This window comes from Trichechus manatus, unplaced genomic scaffold, assembly GCF_000243295.1.
Source record: "Trichechus manatus latirostris isolate Lorelei unplaced genomic scaffold, TriManLat1.0 scaffold00096, whole genome shotgun sequence".
Lineage (NCBI taxonomy): Eukaryota > Metazoa > Chordata > Mammalia > Sirenia > Trichechidae > Trichechus > Trichechus manatus.
This window is the reverse complement of record NW_004444032.1, coordinates 4,291,784-4,314,149: the sequence shown is the minus strand read 5'-3', so window position 1 is coordinate 4,314,149 and position 22,366 is coordinate 4,291,784. Positions and strand designations below refer to the sequence as shown.

The 22,366-nt window shown below is 37.9% G+C and overlaps 1 protein-coding gene across 1 annotated transcript in view; it reads right to left on the bottom strand.

Moving 5' to 3' along the window:
* Positions 1–22,366, bottom strand: part of IMMP2L (inner mitochondrial membrane peptidase subunit 2) — a 909,463-nt gene that overhangs the window by 486,371 nt on the left and 400,726 nt on the right. The window lies entirely within an intron of this gene.

The window sequence follows — 22,366 nt, the reverse complement described above, 5'->3', positions numbered from 1 at the left end:
TTATCTCTTCTATTATGGGAAACACAAAAATTTGGAGATATTTTCCCATTAAATTTTCTTAAAAGTGTCTTGGGGAACTGTGATATAAAGGGTTTTAAAATAATTATTTTTCAAATCTTCAATATGATTTGTTCGGAAACTTTGTTGGAGATTTTCTCCTGAAACCAAGAGGAAAATTCCAAACAGGAAAAAGATGGGTTAAAGCACATCCATCTTTCCATATTTTAAATGTTCTTGTCTGAGTATAACCAGAAAACCTTCTAAAATATCCTGATGCTAGTGCCAAATTAAGTGATGGGGATTCCAACTCATGTCTGCCCCCATTTCGCTACGTTTGTTGTTGTTGTTAGGTGCTGTCAAGTTGGTTCTGACTCATAGCAACCCTATATACAATAAAACGAAACACTGCCCGGTCCTATACCATGCTCACAATCATTTCTATGTTTGAGCCCATTATTGTAGGTACTGTGTCAATCCATCTCGTCAAGGGCCTTCCTCTTTTTCACTGACCCTCTAGGTTGCCAAGCATGACGTTCTTCTCCAGGGACTGATCCCTCCTGATAACACGTCTAAAGAACATGAGACAAAGTCTCGCCATCCTTGCTTTCAAAGAGCACTCTGGCTGTACTTCTTACAAGACAGATTTGTTTCTCCTTCTGGCAGCCCATGGTATATTCAATATTTGTCACCAACACCATAATTCAAAGGTATCAATTCTTCTTTGGTTTTCCTTATTCGTTGTCCAGCTTTTGTGTACATATGAGGTGACTGAAAATATCATGGCTGGGGTCAGGCACACTTTAGTCCTCAAACTGATATCTTTGCTTTTTAATACTATGAAGAGTTCTTTTACAGCAGATTTGCCCAGTGCAATACATCATTTGATTTCTTGACTGCTGCTTCCCTGGACGTTGTTTGTAGATCCAGGTAAAATGAAAACCCTGACGACTTCAATCTTTTCTCCATTTATCATTATGTTGCTTATTGGTCTAGTTGTGAGGATTTTTGTTTCCTTTATGTTGAGGTGTAATCCATCCTGAAGGCTGTAGTCTTTGATCTTCATCAGTAAGTGCTTCAAGTCCTCTTTCAGCAAGCAAGGTTGTAGTATTTGCGTATCACAGGTCGTTAATGAGTCTTACTCCAATCCTGATGCCACTTTCTTCTTCATATAGTTCAGTTTCTCTGATTATTTGCTCAGCATATTGAATAGGTATGGTGAAAGGATACAACCCTGATGCACACCTTTCTTGATTCTAAACCACACAATATCCCCTTGTTCTATTCAAATGGCTACCTCTTGGTCTATGTACAGAGCACAATTCAGTGTTCTGGAATTCCCATTCCTCTCAATGTTATCCATAAATTGTTATGATTCACATGGTTGAATGCCTTTGCATAGTCAATAAAACACAGGTTAACATTGTTCTGGTATTCTCTGCTTTCAGCCAGGATCCATCTGACATCAGCAATGATATCCCTGGTTCCACATCCTCTCCTGAATCCTGCCTGAATTTCTGCCAGTTCCCTGTCGATGTACTGCTGCAATTGCTTTTGAATAATCTTAAGGAAAATTTTACTTGAGTGTGATATTAATGTTACTGCTGGATAAGTTACACTTTCTGTTGGATCACCTTTCTTTGGAATGGGCACAAATATGGATCTCTTTCAGCCAGTTTGCCAGGTAGTTGTGTTCCAAATGTCTTGGCATAGACAAGTGAGCACGTCCAGCTCTGTATCTGTTTGTGGAAACATCTCAATTTCTATTCTGTCTGGAGTCTTGTTTTTCGCCAATTCCTTCAGGGCAGCTTGGACTCCTTCCTTCACTACCATCGGCTTTTAATCACATGCTACCTCCTGAAACGGCTGAACTTTGACCAATTCTTTTTGGTACAGTGACTCTGTGTATTCCTTCCATCTTCTTTTAATGCTTCCTGTGTTGTTCGTATTTTATATTTCTGGCTTTAGTGGAGCTAAAACTGTACTTAGGTTCCCCTCTCTCTCCAAGAATGAGACAACAGTTATTTTCCCTGTAGAATCCTTCAATGCTGCAATGAGAGGCTCGAATTTTTTCTTCAGTTCTTTCAGCTTGAGAAATGCCAAGCATGATCTTCCCTTTTGGTGTACTAACTAGGGGTCTTTGCACACTTCATTACAACATTTTACTTTGTCTTGAGTTGCCCTTTGAAATCTTCTATTCAGTTCTTTTCCTTCATCATTTCTTCCATTCAGTTTAGCTACTCTAGGTTCAAGAGCAAGTTTCAGAGTCTCCTCTGACATCCATTTTGGTCTTTTCTTTCTTTCCTGTCTTTTTAATGTTCTTTTGCTTTCTTTATGTATGATGTCCTTGATGTAATTGCACAACTCGTCGGGCTTCAATCACTAGCATTCAATGCATCAAATCTATTCTTGAGATGGTCTCTAAATTCAGGTGGGATACAACTAAAGGTTACATTTTGGCTCTCATAGACTTGCTCTAATTTTCTTCAGCTTCAGCTAGAACTTGCATATGAGCAATTGATGGTCTGTTCTGCAGTCCGCCCCAGCTTTGTTCTGACTGACAGTATTGAGGTTCTTCATTGTCTCTTTCCAAGAGGTAGTCGATTTGATTCTTGTGTATTCCATGTGGCGAGGTCTACATGTATAGTTGTCATTTATTTATGTTGTTGAAAAAAGGTATTTGCAATGAAGAAGTTGTTGGTCTTGCAAAATTCTATAATGCAATCTTCGGCGCTGTTTCTGTCACCAAGGCCGTATTTTCCAACTACCAATCCTTCTTCTACATTTCTAAGTTCTGCATTCCAATCACCAGTAGTTATCAATGCATCCTGACTGTATGTTTGATCAATTTCAGACTGCAGAAGCTGGTAAAAATCTTCAGTTTCTTCATCTTTGGCCTTAGTGGTTGGTGCGTAAATTTGAATAACAGTCGTACTAACTGGTCTTCCTTGTAGGTGTATGGATATTACCCTATCACTGACAGTGTAGTACTTCAGGACAGATCCTGAAACGTTCTTTTTGATGATAAATGTGACTCCATTCCTCTTCAATTTGTCATTCCCAGCAGAGTAGACCATATTATTGTCCAATTAAAAACGGCCAAAATCTGTCCATTTCAGCTCAGTAATACCTAGGATATGGATCTTTATGTGTTCCATTTCATTTTGATGACTTCCAATTTTCCTAGATTCATACTTCATACATTCTACATTCCAATTATTAATTGATGTTTGCCACCCTTTCTTCTCATTTAGAGTCATGCTACATCAGTAAATGAAGGTCCTGAAAGCTTGTCTCCATCCACATCATTAAGGTCGACTCTACTCTGAGGAGGGGGCTCTTCCTCAGTTGTCTTTTGAGTGCTTCCAACTGAGGGGCTCATCTTCCAGCACTATATCAGACAATGTTCCACTGGCCAATTATTTTCAGAAGTAGAACACCATGTCCTTCCTCCCAGCCCATCTTAACCTAGAAGCTCCAATGAAACCTGTCCACCATTGGTGACCCTGCTGACATTTGAAATACCCATAGCATAGCTTCCAGTATCACAGCAACACACAAGCCACCACAGTACGACAAACTGACAGACAAGTAGTGGTCACTATGGTACAGATAATAGAAAAGGGTCAGGTAGCCTTAAAGACAAAATATCTACTAAATAAGTATAATAATAGAGTGATTTTTATTTCATTGATAAGAGGAACTCTGCCCCAGCACTGGGTTGTATCGCTCCTGCCAACTGTTTCTCAGGGTACTTATCAGAACACCAGGTAAGGATATGTAAGTGGCGTGTACAAACTGTTGTCTCATTCTTGGGGTGAGAGGGGAACCTAAGAACAGTTTTAGCTCCACTAAAGCCAGAAATATAAAATATCAGAATACCTATGAGATCAGTAGCCTTCATTCTGGAATTAAAGCTAAAATCTTAAAATTATGAGGAAGTTATAAAACTCTACTGAATATATATCTGTAAAGTACTTTTTAAGACATAAGATATTTTCATATGTATTATGTCTGGCATTTGAGTATATTATCATGCCTACTCTGGGATAGCAGAAAAATTATGCTAACCTACCTTGATGAATTATTGGTCATGGGGGAAGAGATATTGAATAATATTACCATCAGACAAATTTGCAAGCCCACTGAATCTTCCCACTGCTCCAAGGTGAGCCGTGTGAAGCACTTGTAGGTGCCTTTTACACTGCTGATGAGCCTATCGACAAAGAATTTTGCTGTATTGAGGAATAGCCAACCCTGTGATCTTTAAATAATCTGGTTTCAAAAAGGAGTTTTCATATTAAACATCTCCTATAGTTCTCGTTGGCTTGAAATTTCAAGCTTATCATCACAATGTCACATATTCTTTACAAATGTAATGTTATTTTAAAGTATATTATTTTGATATTATTTTATCTTAATATATTTTATCACAAAGTAACTTGTGCTTACCATAGAAAATTAAGAAAATACAGAAAAGAGACCCTCACGTTCTACCTGTGCCCCATAAACAAGCTTAAAAAAGCCTGCCATGCTGCTTTCCACAAAGTTTATATTATCTGTGACTTCATTATCTTCACTCTGAACCCAGACTAGAGCTGCCCATACTTTGAAAGTGGCATCAAGACCAGCAGTCTCAGAATGGAGGAAGACTTCAGGGCTCGCTCTGTCAACCCCCTTCCCGGCCCCCAAATTTCCTTGTTTAACGGATGTTACCATCCTCTACTGGATCAGTCCCTTGTAAGTCATCCTGTTACAGTTTTTCAAGAGCTCTAGGAATAAAGTAACCCCCCTTTTGTTAGCCTGAGATTTTTGCTTCCCTCTAATTTTTGCAAGCTCTACTTTAGGGAACAAAAAAGAATAAATCTAATCTACGTCCCATAAGGCTGCCCTGCAAGCTGTTGATCATGCTATTCTGTCCCTAAATTTTCTTTGCTCCACATTGAATAAACCCATGTCCTTAAAGCAATTGAGGTCCCTCTTCTTTAGACATGATTCAAGTCATCAAAGTCTCTCTTAAGGTTGTGGAGAGACTGGAACACTTACACACTGCTGGTGGGAATGTAAAATGGTAAAACCACTTTGGAAACCAATTTGGCGCTTCCTTAAAAAGCTAGAAATAGAAGTACCATATGATCCAGCAATCCCTTTCCTTGGAATATATCCTAGGGAAATAAGAGCCGTCACACAAATCGATATATGCACACCCATGTTCATTGCAGCACTGTTAACAATAGCAAAAAGATGGAAACAAACTAGTGCCCATCAACGGATGAATGGAACAAATTATGGTACACGTCACACAGCAGAATACTATGCAATGATAAAGAACGATGAATCTGCGAAACATCTCTTAACACGGGTGAATCGAGAAGGCATTACACTGAGTGAAATTCGTCAGTCGCAAAAGCACAAATATTGTATGAGAATACTATTATAAGAACTCAAGAAATGGTTTAAACACAGAAGAAAACATTCTTTGATGGTTACAAGGGTGGGAAGGGAGGGAGCGGGGTATTCACTAACTAGATAGTAGATAAGAACTATCTTAGGTGAGGGGAAGGACAATACACACTACAGGGGAAGTCAGCACAACTGGACTAAACCAAAACCTAAGAAGTTTCCTGAAGACAACCAAACACTTCAAGGGACAGAGTAGCAGGGGTAGGGGTCTGGGGACCACAGTTACAGGGGACATCTGGGTCAACTGGCATAACAAAGTTTATTATGAAAATGTTCTTCATCCCCCTTTGGTGTGTGGCATCTGGGTTCTTAAAAGCTAGCGAGCAGCCATCTGAGATGCATCAACTGGTCCCAACCTACCTGGAGCAAAGGAGAATGAAGAACACCAAAGGCACAAGGAAAGTATTAGCCTAAGAGACAGAAAGGGCCACATAAACAAGAGACTCCATCAGAAGAACTAGGTGGTGCCTGGCTACCATCAATGACCACCCTTACACGGAACACAACAGAGAGTTCCTGATGGAGCAGAAGAAAAGTGTGGTGCAAAACTCAAATTCTAGTAAAAAGACCAGACTTAATGGTCTGACTGAAACTGGAGGGACCCTGGAAGACATGGCCCCTGGACTCTCTGTTAGCCCAGAAATGAAACCATTCCCAAAGCCAACTCTTCAGACAAAGATTACACTGGCCTATGAGACGTAAAATGATACTCGTGAAGACAGTGCTTCTTAGCTCAACTAGACACATGAGACTAAATGGGCAGCTCCTGTCTGGAGACCAGATGAGAAAGCAAAAAGGGACAGGAGCTGGTTGAATGGACAAGGGAAATCTGAGGTGGAAAGGAGGAGTGTGCTGTCACATTACAGGAAGGGCAGCCAGGGTCACATAACAATGTGTGTATAAATTTTTGTATGAGAAACTGATTTGAACTGTAAATTTTCACTTAAAGCATAATTAAAAAAAAAGTCTTTCTTACAATGCAGCACTGGACACTGAATGCAATCCTCCAGGTGTGTTAATCTCTAATCCCTATACTTGGTTGGGAAGTAGTGGTAACCATATTCCTAAACTATCTTCAGGTACAAGAAGAAGCAAGTCTAGGCAGACAAGAGTAATCATACCAGTTGCTGCCAAGTCAATTCCAACTCATAGAGACCCTGATGCCAAATCTTGTGGTTAGCAACATAGTCAACATTATCAGCACCAACACTTACTAAATCATAAGCATTATTATACATGGAACATAATTTAATCCTGATAAAGAAGAGTCTGTGCTGGGTGGTGCAGTTTGCACTCAACTACCAAGGTAAAAGCTGGTGGTCCTAACCCATCCAGCAGTGCCACAGGAGGATGGACTGATGATCTGCCTCCATAAAGATTACAGCCAAGAAAACCCTATGGAAGAGTTCCACTCTGCACCATGGAGGGTTGCCATGAGTCAGAAGCATCTCGACAACAATGGTGTTTTTTTGTTTTTTTAATCATTAACAGTATTTTATATTATAGGTGAGAAAATTTAGGTTTAGGAAGTTTAAATAACTTACCAAGATACAGCTAATAAGTAAGTTTTAAAGGGCAAAAAAAAAAAACAACAAACCAAAAACCAAACCCGTTGCCATTGAGTCAATTCTGACTCCTAGCTACCCTATAGGACAGAGTAGAACTATTCCATAGCGTTTCCACAGAGTATCTGGCAGATTCCAACTGCTGACCTCTTAACCACTACACTACCAGGGTTTCCTTTAAAGGGCCAGGATGATGCAAATGGTTAAGCGCTTGACTACTAACTGAAAAGCTGGTGGTTTGAACCTACCAAAAAGGTGTCTTGGAAGACAGGCCTGGCAATTTGCTTGGGAAAAGTCATAGTCTTAAAAAAACCTACGGAGCACAATTCTTAACCATTGTGCCACCAAGGCTCCTTAATAAGGGAGAGTAGAAGAGAGGAAAGGATGGCAACAGCAATGACAAGGAGGTGCTACCTGAAGGCGTAGCAAAAGCTGAGCCCGTCACATATGTACTGAGGCTCAGAAAAGCTGTATAACTTGCCAAAGGGTTGGGATTAAAGCCCAAATTTGTACGACTCCAAAGTTCGTAATTTTTCCACAGGTTAGAAAACGGCCTCCAGGAATCTAGTTAAAATCTCCGTAATGCATTTGTTTGAAAATAAAACTCTTAAAGGGTAGAAAGAAATCTTAAAATTATTAAGTCTGCCAGAAGATTTTCAGATCAACTCTGTAGATTCCTAAGCAAGAATCTCCTCTGGTAGATTCCCTGGCTTTCAGCTGAGAATGACAGCTTGCACTCCATCTCAAGAGAGGAGGATGTCAACTATATATAATTTAAATATGAAAAAAGTCTTTGCCCCTCTCATATTTGAATGTTGCAAAGGCGTGTGGGTTAGTTCTATTTCTAGTGGCAATAGAGTTTAGAAGGAAAGGTTGTTATACTCCCTTTACTTCAGTTCCTTTAATAGCATTCACACTGTTATAGCAACAAATGCAAACAAATATAGAGTAAAATTAATTTTCAAGGACTCATTCTGTATTCAATTTATACTAATTAGTATATTAGAAGAGCCATTTAGATGTATTATAAAAATAGTCTTTTCTGTCTGAAGTGTAGAATTTTTTAACCAGTGTTTATTTAGTTGCTGGTGATTCCTTTCACCATTTGCTAATCTTGGCCAAAAAAAAAAAACAAAATGTGTTAAGCCAGAATCAAAATTTCCCATCGTACAAAACAAAACTTATACAAAACATTAGCATATTCTTCTCATACTTAAGAAGATCAATTTATTTTTTCCTATTTCACACTTTCAGACCACACTGCTCAAAGTAAGAAAAGGCAAAATGTAATCAAGCTTGACAAGCCAAGAAGCAGAGCAAATGATGGGGAAAAAATAATAATTTTATTTGAGAGGTAAAGATATTAAATCACCATCTCAATGCTCTGAAAAATAAAAGTGCAGACTCGAAAGCAGTTCAGTTTCATCTTCCAAGTGATATTTCAACAGCTTTACCCAAGAGGACCAGAAATCAGTGTTGAATTTTTGTGAGAATGTTAATTTGAACTAGTTAAGAAATTATACTTTAAAAATCTCAGTCTCAAAAAATGTAAAACAAAATTCTAGCTTAAAAAAAAAAAAGACAAGACTTACTGGCCCGACGGAGACTGGAGAAACCCTGAGAGTATGGCCCCCGGGACACCCTTTTAGCTCAGTAATGAAGTTACTCCGGGGTTTCACCTTTTAGCCAAAGATTAGACGGACCCATAGGACAAAATGAGACTAAAGGGGCGTACCAGTCCAGGTGTAAGGACTAGAAGGTTGGAGGGGACAGGAAAGCTGGTAATAGGGAACCCAAGGTCGAGAAGGGAGAGTCCTGACATGTCATGAGGTGGTTAACCAATGCCATAAAACAAAATACGTACCAACTTTTTAATGAGAAGATAGTTTGTTCTGTAAACCTTCAACTAAGTTCAATTTAAAAAAGAATCTCAGTCTCAAAACACAGTTAGAATATAGATGGATTCACAATACCTTTGTATAAACCTACTTTAAAATATAAAAAGGTATTTCACTCATTCTTGGTATATTTAGTGAATGAAGCTAATGTTATATTGCCTAGAGTAATCTTGATGCTTTTGTTCTGCTGGAAGAAATAAGATCCCTTTAGCTAAAGGTTTTCCTCTCCTTCTGTCTGTTCAGTACTAGCACAACTAGAGTGACAGTCTCGTAAAGAAAATAACCAAAGGCACTGACTCCATCGAATGACTTGGCTTCCCTCCAGCATGACACATCATGCCCTACATTAACTCCTGGGGTCATAGGACTGAAAGAAGAAGGAAACAGTGTGCCTTTCTTTTTAGCTGTGGTAGCTACTTTTTATTACATGGATGCTATAATTCATTGCTTCTTATGTAACTGCTTAACCATTTTAAATTTTAATAGCCAGCGACAAACAAATGGCATCACTTGTTCCAAGTTAGGTGTACCGTATAGATAAAACCCTGCAAAAGGACTCACAATAAAACAAAATAGCCCTGTAACAAAAGCGGAAGCATAGCTAGAAAAATATTAAAGATAAGGTTCTACCAATATAGACTCGTATTTTTCTTTAAATTCATCTGAAATCATATTTGGTTCTCACAAACCTAAAAATTTAGTTAGTTAGTTGTTTGCCAGTGAAGAATTCCAGAGATTATTTGGTCACTTGCCTGAAACAGCTTGGCATTAGTACACCTTCAATATATAATATATATAATATAACAACATATAACTTACTTGTAAACCCTTTAAGGCAAGAAAAAGAACTACCCCCATCTATTTTCTAGGCGATATTGAAAATTATGACACATTCAAATACCAGCACTAAGGCAGAAAATAGCACACTGCTAAATACTTTTCAGTTGACATGATTAAAATAACAATCCCTTTAATTAAAATTTGGCTATTTTGCAAATAAATGAATGAATTAATGTGATGTACATTTGATATCAGTATTTCACCAACAGAAGGGATAAGCTTAGCATTTTTATCTCTGCCCTATTTACAATGCAAATTCAGAAAAAAATTTGGAACTAAGCTAGTAAATGGGCTAAGACCCAATTTTACTGCTCTGGGAATCTCAGTGGCACTATTATCCAGAAACAAAAAAAAAAAGAAAGAAACTAAATAATTCTAGAACAGGTAACAAATTGAAACAATGGCCAGAGTCTGGACCAGGCTGATATTACTTTGTTCAATAAGTATTTACTTAAGTGCTAGAAGCTTCAGGGGATACAAAGATGGACCAGATATACACACTACCTACAAGAATTTAGAGACTTTTGTATGGTGGGAAAAACTGTAACGGAGGAAAGAAAGATGAGGAATGCTATAGCCATTAAGCAGTGCCCAGATATAATTTGGGGGAAATTCCAGATAGTAGTAATTAACCCATCCTGATATGAGAGTTAATCATCACCCCTATTTAGAAATTTTTTTTTTTTTTTGGCAATAGAAGACATATAAAATAGTGGCTATTCTCTTTATAAAGCAATAGATCTCCATTTTCTTAAATAGGAAAAAAAAAGAAATACACTCTCCTCTGAATTAAAAATCCCATTTGAGCCTGGAAAAGAGAACATCTAGGAAGATAAATTTCACCTGCTGGAAAGTTGGTTTGCCTCACAATTACCCAGCAAAAGGAAAAACTAGGATAATTCTTCCTCTGAAAAGAGTGCCTTATAGTGTTGACATCACTACTCCTTCCAAACTTGAAACTCTTATTTTATTTCTACAGTTATCTCCTAGCCTTCCACTATCTCATCTACTAAGCCACAGTTACAATTACAATTCAATTTCTTATTTACGTTATTTTCTTGGCGTCCAATGAACAAAAATGGAAAAAAAGAACGGAAAAGACAAGCAATACAAACAGATCAAACAAACCTATGAACAGTAAGACAGAAGAAACTAAAAAGTCAGGTGAGAAAGAAGGGACAGAACCGATGGGGGAAGGGGGAGGGGGGAGGGGGAGGGTAGAGTCTTGAGACTCAGGGATATTGAAAGCACAAAGTCATCTATCTACTGGAAGTGTTAGCTTATTTGCCCTCATTAAATGTTAGCTTGTGTCTATTATCACCTGTTCTTTCAAAACCAAACCCAACCCAACCCATTGCCATCAAGTCAATTCCAACTTATAGCGACCCTACAGGACAGAGTAGAACTGCACCATAGGGTTTTCAAGGCTGTAATCTTTACAGAGGCAGATTGCCACATCTTTCTACCGTGGAGGAGCTGGTAGGTTCAAATCACTGACCTTTCAGTTAGCAACTGAGTGTTTAAACAAGCGCTTAACCACTGTAACACCAGGGTTCCTACTTGTTCTTTACTGCCCTGTAAAAAGTTGGTTGGCAAAGATAAATATGACATGAAGTACTAATCACCTAGCTAATATCAACCTTTTATACAAGACAATGTATTCCCGAGCCAAAAAAAAAAGAACCAAACCCACTGCCGTCAAGTTGATTCCGACTCATAGTGACCCTATAGGACAGAGTAGAACCACTCCATAGAGTTTCCAGGGAGCACCTGGTGGATTTGAACTGCTGACCTTTTGGTTAGCAGCCATAGCTCTTAACCACTATGCCACTAAGGTTTCCATTCCTGAGCCAGCTGAGTCAATACTGGATATTTTCTGTTTCCATATTCAATCTGAAGTGTTCTGAAATGTAAATGAAATTAAAAGTAGTGATGTGTGCCTTTCAAAAATACTCTCCTTCATTTAATGCTATATATTTGCTGCTGGACAAACTTATTAATAAAAATTTAGAACACAAATTATGAAAAGGCTAAGAAACAAATGAACAGGGGTCAAATAAGTTAACAGGGCCAAGTTGTTTTGGCCAGATAGCTTTTTGCAATTTTGGAGTTATCTGAACTTCTCACAAATGTCGCAGTGTGTGAGAAGTGAAAACATTTCCATCTACCTAAACTAAAGAACTATTGCTCCTCATTGGTCTTAATGATAATTCCATACTCATCTTCAAGTTATTAAGGCTGTTTGGCCACTTTAGAAGAAAAATTATCTATTCTTCCTCTGAAAGGGTGATTCTAAAGGCTTGGGTAAATAGCTGAATGACAAAGCAAAGTAAAAATAAATACCTTTGAGAGAACTGCAGGAAATGGTTTCTTCTCACCTACACGGCTTATAACAAAAGAAAATATCTTTGAGGCATTGTACAGAACTTGGGTGATGAGATGGTATAATAATCATGGAATATTAAGCCTTTTTCTTTTTTAAATTGAAAAGATATTGCTAGTTGGTGCCAGTCAAGACTAGTACTCAGATCTTTCGACTGCTAATCCTTTGGTCTCTTACACTATGCATCATTTTGTATACTTTGGCATTGTTGGGGATGGGGGATGGCAAAAAAGAGCCTAACATTTAATCAGCTATTACTTCTGGCATTAGCCCCATATTTCACACCCTGGTGGTGTAGTGGCTAAAGAGCTCAGCTGCTAACCAAAAGGTTGGCAGTTCGAATCTACCAGGCACTCCTTGGAACCCTATGGGGCAATTCGACCCTGTCCTGTAGGGTTGCTTTGAGTTGGAATCGACTTGATGGCAACGGGTTTAGTGTTTTTGTTTTTGTTTTTCGGTTTATACTACTAGTACTTAATTTTAAAGTAAATTAGATATAATTTACTCACTAAAACTATGAAGAATGAAAATGTAGTTTTTTTATAATCCTCAGTATTTCCCCTCCTAATCCTTCCTTGAAATATAATTATATCACAACATTTTTTAAATCAATAAAGTGTATACATTATTATGAATTATTTGCCACAGCTGAGCCACATACTATACTACGATTAACATTTCCTTTTTTGTACAATTTTGCATTCCTTACAGATAATCATTGTTTGTTTGTTTTCTTTTTCCATTTTCTATGTACCTACAATAATTCATTACCGAAGTTTTTACAGAACTATAAATCTACAAACACCTCTTGTCAACTATAGTATCCTCCTTATTCTCTTTGTCAGTGTGAGTTTATGGTTTTTTTAGTTCTTTATTTAGCGACATTTCAAAGCAATAAAATAAACATGTATTCAATCTACCATATTTAACCAGGAGCTAGAAATCAATTTTTAATACCGGTGAGCAATATTGAAATGTTAACAGATGTTAACAACTGCCCAAAGTCATGAAACAGAGTATTCTCACAATGAGTAGATGTGGAAGAATTTATCCATTATAGATGGTTTTTGATTGTCGAGGATATTAACAAAAAATAAGCCAGAATTTTCATCATCATTTTTTCAAGTAAAAGATTTGGATTTAGTTTACTGCAAATGTCTCTCATTAATTCATTTTAGAACAAAGTTTCTCAAACTTTAATGAGTATATGACTCAGCTGGAGATCTTGTTAAACGACAGATTATGATTAAGTCTTAAGTTCTAAAAAGCCCATAAGTCATGCCAATGCTTTTGATCTAAGAACTAATTACAATTTGGGTAGTGAGATTTTAGAACATATCACTTCACCTTGATATAAGAAGTGTGAAAACTGGGGAGACCTATTCAAACATAGCAAATATCCTTAGTGTACATATATATACATATATTATTGTCGAGAATATACACAGCAAAACATATACCATTTCAATTTCTACATGTACAATTCAGTGATATTGATTACATTCTTCGAGTTATGCAACCATTTTCACTCTGCTTTTCTGAGTGGTTCCTCCCCAATTAACACAAACTCACTGCCCTCTAAGTTTCCTATCTAATCTTTCGAATAGTTCTTGTCAACTTGATCCCATATATATAGATCTTAAGAGAGCACAATGCTTGAGGCAGTCATGCTTTACTAGTTAAGCTAAACCATTATTTTGTTTTAAGAAGGGAGATTTTTGGTTTAAGGTTTAAAGATTATCTCCGGGCTGTAGTTTCAGGAGTTCATCCAGCCTCCATGGAATCCATAAATTTGAAATTCTGTCTTATATTTTCCCCCTTTTGACCAAGATTCTTCTATAGAATCTTTGATCAAAATGTTCAGTAATGGTAGATGAGCACCATCCAGTTCTTCTGGTCTCATGGCAAAGGAAGTAGTTGTTCATGGAGGCAATAAGCCACATATTCCATTTCCTCCTCCTATTCCTGATTCGCCTTCTTCCTCTGCTGCTCCAGATGAACAGAGACAAACTGCTGTACTTTGGATGACCACTTGTAAGCTTTCAAGACTCTAGGCACTACGCAATGAACTAGGAGCTAGAACAGAAGCACTAACCATGATATTAGCCCAATTAACTGGGATGCCCAATGAAACTATGACCTAAACCTCCAAACCAAAGAACCAAATCCCATGAGCTGTCTGGTTGTACATAAGTAGCCTCAGTAGTTTTTTTTTTCAGTCGTTGCTGTAAATATATCTATTACACAACTTTTGCCAATTCAACTTTTTACAGGTGTACAACTTATTGACAACAATCAGTTGGCTGTGCGACACCGCCCTTAATCAATGCAATTTTTCCATCACCATAAACAAAACTCAGTACTCCATAAACAATAATCCCTTTTTCCCCCTCCCTCCCACCCCTGGTAGCCATTAATAAAGTCCAATCCATGTTGTGGAGTATGAGTTCCTTACTAGAGAAACCAAAATGCTACCAAAGAGAGAGGCATGGCATTCCAAGTCCTGCTCTACAAACAGTTCATGGCCAATTTTACTCACACTTGAGGACTCTATACTAAGTCAACTGTTAACCAAAGGCTATATGGAGCACTGGGGAGTTACACTGAGTGTATCTTCCAACACTTCCCTCTATTCTATTCAGTGAATTTCACTGCTCTCACTTTTAGCTTACTTTTTCCTTTGTTGTTGTTGTTAGGCGTCACCGAGTTGATCCTTCCTCATAGCAGCCCCATGTGACAGAGCAGAAGTGCCCCATAGGGCTTTCTAGGCTGTAATCTTTATGGGATCACATCACTAAGTCTTTCTCCTAGGAAGACTCTGGATGGAGTTGAACCACCTATTTTTCGGTTAGCAGCCAAATTAAGAGAGACAGTGAGGTGAAAACAGTCCAGAAGTTAAAGATGAATGAAATCTAGTCTGGCTCTTAACTAGACAGGCAAAACATATGTGACAAATCACGGCATCTTCCTAAGGTTCAGCTTCCTCTCCTGTAAGGAACTAAATTGGGTGATCTCCCTAGTACTTTCTGGCTCTAATAGTCTTCAATTCTCTGGGTTTATAAAATCTGCTTTATGAGCCCAATTATGGAGAGATTTTGTCAGCTAACAAATATCTCACCTCCTAGATAAGTAAAATGAGGGCTATCAGAAACTTTCTTCTGGTAATTGCAGTAACATAATACTCTAATACTCGTGTCAAATAATTAAAAAAAAAAAAAAAAAGAATATAGATCCCACTTGTCCTGAGCTGCATATTTTGTTAAACTCTAGCCCCTACATTCTCTTCTTCACTAACTTGAAAAATTAACTCAGTCTATTAATTAATTATACAGACTTAGGAAGTACATTTTTACCATTTCCTAGGACTTTACTGTGGACAAATTCCGTACCTATCTGTGTCAAGGAAGGCAAAACAATATTAGTGTATTTAATCCACTATAAATTAAGAAGAACATAAAATTGGACCGAGCTGTCTAAACCTAATTATCAGTTATCCTTCATCTGTCTTTCTCATTCCAGTTCTACTAATTGTTATTTGAACAGCAAATAGCTTATTATTTGAAATAAGAAAGTCATGTATTATCTCTACTATCAGAAGCATGACAAAGCTGCCTGAATGATTCCTATAAATGGAATCATTTTATACACGTGTTCAAGAAATCAGAAAAGGTACAACAAGCAGGGTTCATTTTGATATTTTTCTTTCTGAAGCAGATCATTACAATTAACTTCCACTGTGGAATTTATGGGGATTCAGTTAGAAAATAATTTGTGTTAAACAGAAGTTCTCAACATCATTAACAGAAATCGAGAAACTAGGCCAGTGTGCATGAAAGCATAAATCATAGAGGTCATGTATGTTAATGAGAAAAAGAGCATTTATTAGACTGCAATTTAAAATATAAACCTATTCTCCCTGGATGACTTAAAATGGAACAGTATGCTATACCTGAAGACCAGAGAAGAGAGTGCCCTCAATTAGATGAACAACTCCCCTGGCCCCAAAACTTTTATTGTCTTTTGTCATTGAAATGTATCATTCTGATTTTATTTTGAGATTGTGTTATCTTCGTTGTTATGGACAGAAAGCTTGTGAACATAATTTGTCCTGCACTACTCCCTATACTGGAGAGTTGTGTACTTTTTTTAAGTTTAAGAGAACTGCGTATTTATTAAGTTCACATTTACTCACTGGCTGAGTAACTTTTGGGTAAGACTTGATCAGTGCTTTCTGTTTGTATGTTTGTTTTGAGGTCAAAAAAGGCAGATAAGGGTTTTGTAGATGTAATGGGAAAAAAATCAACATGCCATTTAAAAAAAAAGACGGCTATTATTAGACACTGCCTTCTTGTTACACAAATGAGAAATAAGCAAATGCATTGATTTCAAAGGGTGACAGATTACATATAATTATGATACTATATAAGTACTAAGAAATAATTTGATTTTCTGGTACTTGTTTGAGGACCTCCTCCCCCCACCTTCCAAGCAAAATCAGTGAAGTCAATGCCCACAATGCCAGACCATGCAACACTGACTCTTGGGTCAAAAATTGCAGAACACAGTGAATTACCCTAAAAGTACTGAAAAGATGTTTCCTGTGAGAGGCCAATACTTGCTGGATTATCTGTTTTTTAAAGAAAACAGAAATGCTCTATTCTGTCTATATTTAAAAACTCACCTTTGGTCATTTTACAAATACTTATTTCTTAGAAATTTACTTTCCTTTGCTTCCAAATGTCTTCTTTCACTATTTCAAATGAAAGCATTCTTTAAAGACACTTCTTAGTGAAGCCAAGAGAAGGAATAATGAAGATGGCTCTCACAATGGAAGAGCAGAAAAAGTAAATTTAAATCACACCCAGTGACTGACCTTTTCATCAGAGCCACTATGAGACTCAAGATCTCTATCCTGCTATCTACAGAGGGAAAATGCATTCTCGTTTTAAATGATAACAGTGGTACTCTCTTTTTGCCTTAGAATGAAACCAGCTGAGATACTGTATATTCAAAGCGACCTTCATGTACAAACTCATGCTTTAACCAAAGCTTTAAAACAGTTTTCTTTCACTCATTCTTTATCCTGCGCTGTTTTGGAAAACTTTTTAAAATTGATTATTTCAGTGTTAGTGTCACAGCTAATATACCGCCACGTAATCAAATGGTAAGATTTACTTGCTGAGCTATCAACATCTCCATATTATGAGTTTAGTTGCAAGGCAATCTACCATGTTATGGTGAAGTCCACTGTATTTACTAGAGAAAAGTAAGCCAAAAACTGTGAGCACAAATAATATTTATTTGTAGGTTCCCCTTATTCACTATTAGTGACATAATGTGCCACAGTCTCCCTGAACAACTGCTTATTCTTTTTCCTACAATACTTCCAAATCAATACCCAATGCAGCTACATTCAATTCAAATTTCAAGTTAGTAAATACTGGGGATATAGCGATAAGGAAGACAGATCACAGTTTTTAGCCTGGTGGATCTTGGAGCTGAAAAACCACACAGGCTGGAAGCTGGATATATTTGAAGAGTTGGTTAAGGGAGAAAGCATGTTTTCCATAGAAACTGTTAATAACGTTCACTGCTAACATAGTTTACATGCAAGCTGTCCAATTCCAGAAGCCCCAGAATCATGCCTTTTCTTTGGGCTCCCATACTTTCCCCTTCTTTTTCCCCTTTCTTACTATCCAAAAACTTGCTGCTGCTTAATTAAAAGTTACTGAGGTAAAGCATATTAAGCCCACAGAGGGTGAAAGTTCTGAGGGGCCAGAATCCTGTAAAGAAACAGCAAGACAAGAAGAAACAATTGAATGGGTTACTTTAAAACAGATGTTTCCCAAAGGCAAACTAGCCTTCTCAAGCATTTATCCAATAAATATTTATTGACTCTTTATGTGCTAGCTATGGGCAAAAAAATATTGAGCAAAAAAATAATTGCTAATTTAAAATTTGAATTGAATGTAGCTAGGTGAACGCTCCCACTCACTCGGTTATAGTCTTTCAAAGTAGAAAGACATTAACCAATCACCAAATACATAAACACAAACTGTGATAAATACTATGAAGGCTAAATGTAAGATCCTATTTCAGAGGGGCCTGATCTGGACTCAGGGTTCAGTGAGGATTGCCCTGAGAAAGTGATATTTAACTTGGGATATTTAAGCTAAGTAGGTAGCATATATGCTAAGTGAAGAGGAAGAGAAAGAACCCTTCTGTGTAGAGATGTATAGAGTGTGTGTAAAGAGTTTGGGAAAGCAAGGCAGAGTCAACCAGTTAAAGGAAGGCAGGAAAGGAACAGTGTGGCTAGAAAAAGGGTAACCAGAGAAAGTGTTGAGGAATACAGCTTAAGAAATATACCCAGGGCTTTCATTAAGCAAGGCCTAAAATGGATATTTAAGGATTTGGATCTTCATCCAGTAAGAAGCGACTTAAATGTTTTAAGCAAAGGAGTAACAATCAGATATGGCTTTCCTCATATATACTCATAATATCTCTGAAGGGATTAAGAGTGGGTTACCTCTGAAGAGAGGAACAGAGAGGGTGGAGGACAGACATGAGCAGGAGACTTACTTTGCATTGTAATGCCTGTTGTGCCTTTTGATTGTTACCTTTGTACATTACTTATCTATTTAAAAGAGAACAAGACCTATATACATGTGCTTAAATCACTGGGTCTATTATGAAGATTTGATTGGAAGGAGAGTGAATGCTAAAAGACCATACAGAAGGCTACTGTGGTCTGGGTAGACTTAGCTAGCAGTGGAGATAGGTTGCTGAGAGAAAAGAAAGTTTTAAAAGGTAACACAAATAATTTTTTCTGATAGACCACGTAATAGAAGTCAGAAAGAGAATTTGTCAAAAAATGAATCACAGGTCTCTGACATGTGCCTCTGGATGGATAACGGCACCATTCACTACAAGGAAATACTAAAAGAGGGTTAGATTTGGGGAGAAAATCAGCTTTGCATGTACTTGCATTTGAGGGGAAACCCTGGTGGCATAGTGGTTAAGAGCCATGTCTGTTAACCAAAAGTTGGCAGTTCGAATCCATCACGTGCTCCTTGGAAACTCTATGGGGCAGTTCCACTCTATCCTATAGGTGCACTTCGAGTCGGAGTTGACTGGATGGCAATGTTTGGTTTTTTTGTTTCTTTGCACTTGAGGTGTTTTTAATGCATCCAAATGGAAATGTCAAGTATAGATGATGGAAGCTCAAAGGAGAGATTGTTGTTGTTGTTGTTGGGTGCCATCAAGTCATTTCTGACTCATAGTGACCCCATGTGACAGAATCGAACTGCTCCATAGGGTTTTCAATGCTGTAATCATTATGTAGGCAGATCGTCAGGTCTTTTCTTCTGCAGAGTACCTAGTGGGTTTGAATCCACTGACCTTTTGGTTAACAGCCCAGGGCTTAACCACTTAGCCACCAGGGCTTCTTAAGGAGAGATTAGGTGAAAGATATACTTGTGAGAGCTCTCAGCATGTAAAATAATTAAGCCATGAATATAAATTAGTTCAGCTAGAGTGATCCCCTATTACAACTGTTTAATGCATTAGTAAAATCTGTTTTAAATTGAGGTTAGTCATTTCTTCTTTCAAATAATAAAATTTTAAGAATATATAATGACTTTGGTAAAATAAAGGAGCCCCGGTGGCACAGTGGTTAAAGCACTCAGCTGCTAACTGAAAGGTCAGCCGTCTATCCCACCAGCCGGTCCACGGGAGAAAGATGTGGCAGTTTGCTTCTGTAAAGATTTACAGCCTTAGAAGCCCTATGGGGCAGCTCTACTCTGTCCTGCAGGGTCACTATCAGTCAGAATCAACTCAACAGCAGTGGATTTAGTTGGAGAAACATCAAATCTAAAGGGAAAAAAGAAAACAGATCTAGGATATCTCTTTGGCAGTACAAAATGGCACACTGGGTTGAGTTACCATGGGATTGACTCTTTTTGGATGACTGATTCTAATTATAAACAAGTAGTTACAGACTGCAAATACCTATTGTAAGCTTTAACAGTAAGGAGCTCTTCCGGCATGGATGTATGAATCAGCTGAACTACTAAAACAAAAACCAAAAACCAAACCCATTGCTGTCAAGTCAATTCTGACTCATAGCGAACCTATAAGACAGAGTAGAGTTGCTCCACACAGTTTCCAAGGCTGTACAAGCGTACCTCATTTTATTGCACTCCGCAGATATTGTGTTTTTTACAAATTGAAGGTGTGTGGCAACTCTGCATCGAGCAAGTCTATTGGCACCATTTTTCCAACAGCATATGCTCACTGCTCACTTCATGTCTCTGTGTCATTTTGGTAATTCTCGTAATATTTCAAACATTTTCATTATTATTAGAACTATTATGATGATCTGTGGTCAGTGATCTTTGCTGTTATTAGTAGAATTGTTTTGGGGCACCATGAACCACGCCTATATAGGACGGTGAACTTAATTGATAAATGTTGTGTGTGTTCTGACTCCTCCACCAACCAGCCGTTCTCCCATCTCTCTCCCTCTCCTCTGGCCTCTCTATTCCCTGAGATAGGACGATATTGAAATTAGGCCAGTTAATAACCCTACAATGTCCTCTAAATGTTCAAGTGAAAGGAAGAACCATACATCTTTCACTTTAAATCAAAAGCTAGAAATGATTAAGCTTAGTGAGGAAGGCATGTTGAAAGTCAAGATAGGCCAAAAGCTAGGCCTCTTGCACCAAACAGTTAGCCAAGTTGTGAATGCAAAGGAAAAGTTCTGGAGGGAAATTAAAAGTGCTACTCCAGTGAACACGTGAATGATAAGAAAGGAAAACAGCCTTATTGCTGATATGGAGAAAGTTTTAGTGCTCTGGACAGAAGATCAAACCAATCACAAAATTCCCTTAATCCAAAGTCTAATCCAGGGTAAGGCCCTAACTCTTCAATTCTATGAAGGCTGAGAGAGGTGAGGAAGTTGCAGAAGAAAAGATTGAAGCTAGCAGAGGTCGATTCATGGGGTTTAAGGAAAGAAGCCATCTCCACAATACAAAAGTTCAAGGTGAAGCAGCAAGTGCTGATGTAGAAGCTGCAGCAAGTTATCCAGAAGATCTAGCTAAGATAATTGATGAAGGTGGCTACACTAAACAACAAATGTTCAATGTAGACAAAACAGCCTTATATTGGAAGAAAATGCCATCTAAGACTTTCATAGCTAGAAAGAAGTCAGTGCCTGGCTTCGAAGCTCCAAAGGACAGGCTGACTCTCTTGTTAGGGCTAATGCAGCTGGTGACTTTAAGTTGAAGCCAATGCTCATTTACCATTCCAAAAATCCTTGGGCCCTTAGGAATTATGCTAAACCTACTCTACTTGTGCTCTATAAATGGAACAACAAAGCCTGGATGACAGCACATCTGTTTACAACATGATTTATTGAATATTTTAAGCTCACTGTTGAGACTTACTGCCCAGAAAAAAGGATTCCTTTCAAAATGTTACTGCTCGTTTACAGTGTACCTGGTCACCCATGAGCTCCGATGGAGATGTACAAGGAGATTACTGTTGTTTTCATGCCTGCGAACACAACATCCATTCTGTAGCCGATGGATCGAGGAGTAATTTCCACTTTCAAGTCTTATTATTTAAGAAATACATTTCATAAGGCTATAGCTGCCACAGACAGTGATTCCTCGGATGGATCTGGGCAAAGTAAATTGAAATCCTTCTGAAAATGATTCACTATTCTAGATACCATTAAGAACATTCATGATTCATGAGAGGAGGTCAAAATATCAACATTAACAGGAGTCTGGAAGAAGTAGATTCCAAACTTCGTGGATGACTTTGAGGTGTTCAAGACTATAGTGGAGGAAGTAACTGCAGATGTGATGGAAACAGCAAGAGAACTAGAAGTGGATCCTGAAGATGTGACTCAATTGCTGCAATCTCATGATAAAACGTTAACACATGAGGAGCTGCTTCTTACGGATGAGCAAAGAAAGTGGTTTCTTGAGATGGGATCTAATCCTGGTGAAGATACTGTGAACACTGTTGAAACGCAACAAAGGATTCAGAATATTACATAAACTTAGTTGATAAAGCAGTGGCAGGGTTTGAGAGGACTGACTCCAATTTTGAAAGAAGTTCTACTGGTGTAAAATACTATCAAACAGCATCACACGCTACAGAGAAATCTTTCATGAATGGAAGAGTCAATCGATGTAGCAAACTTCATTATTGTC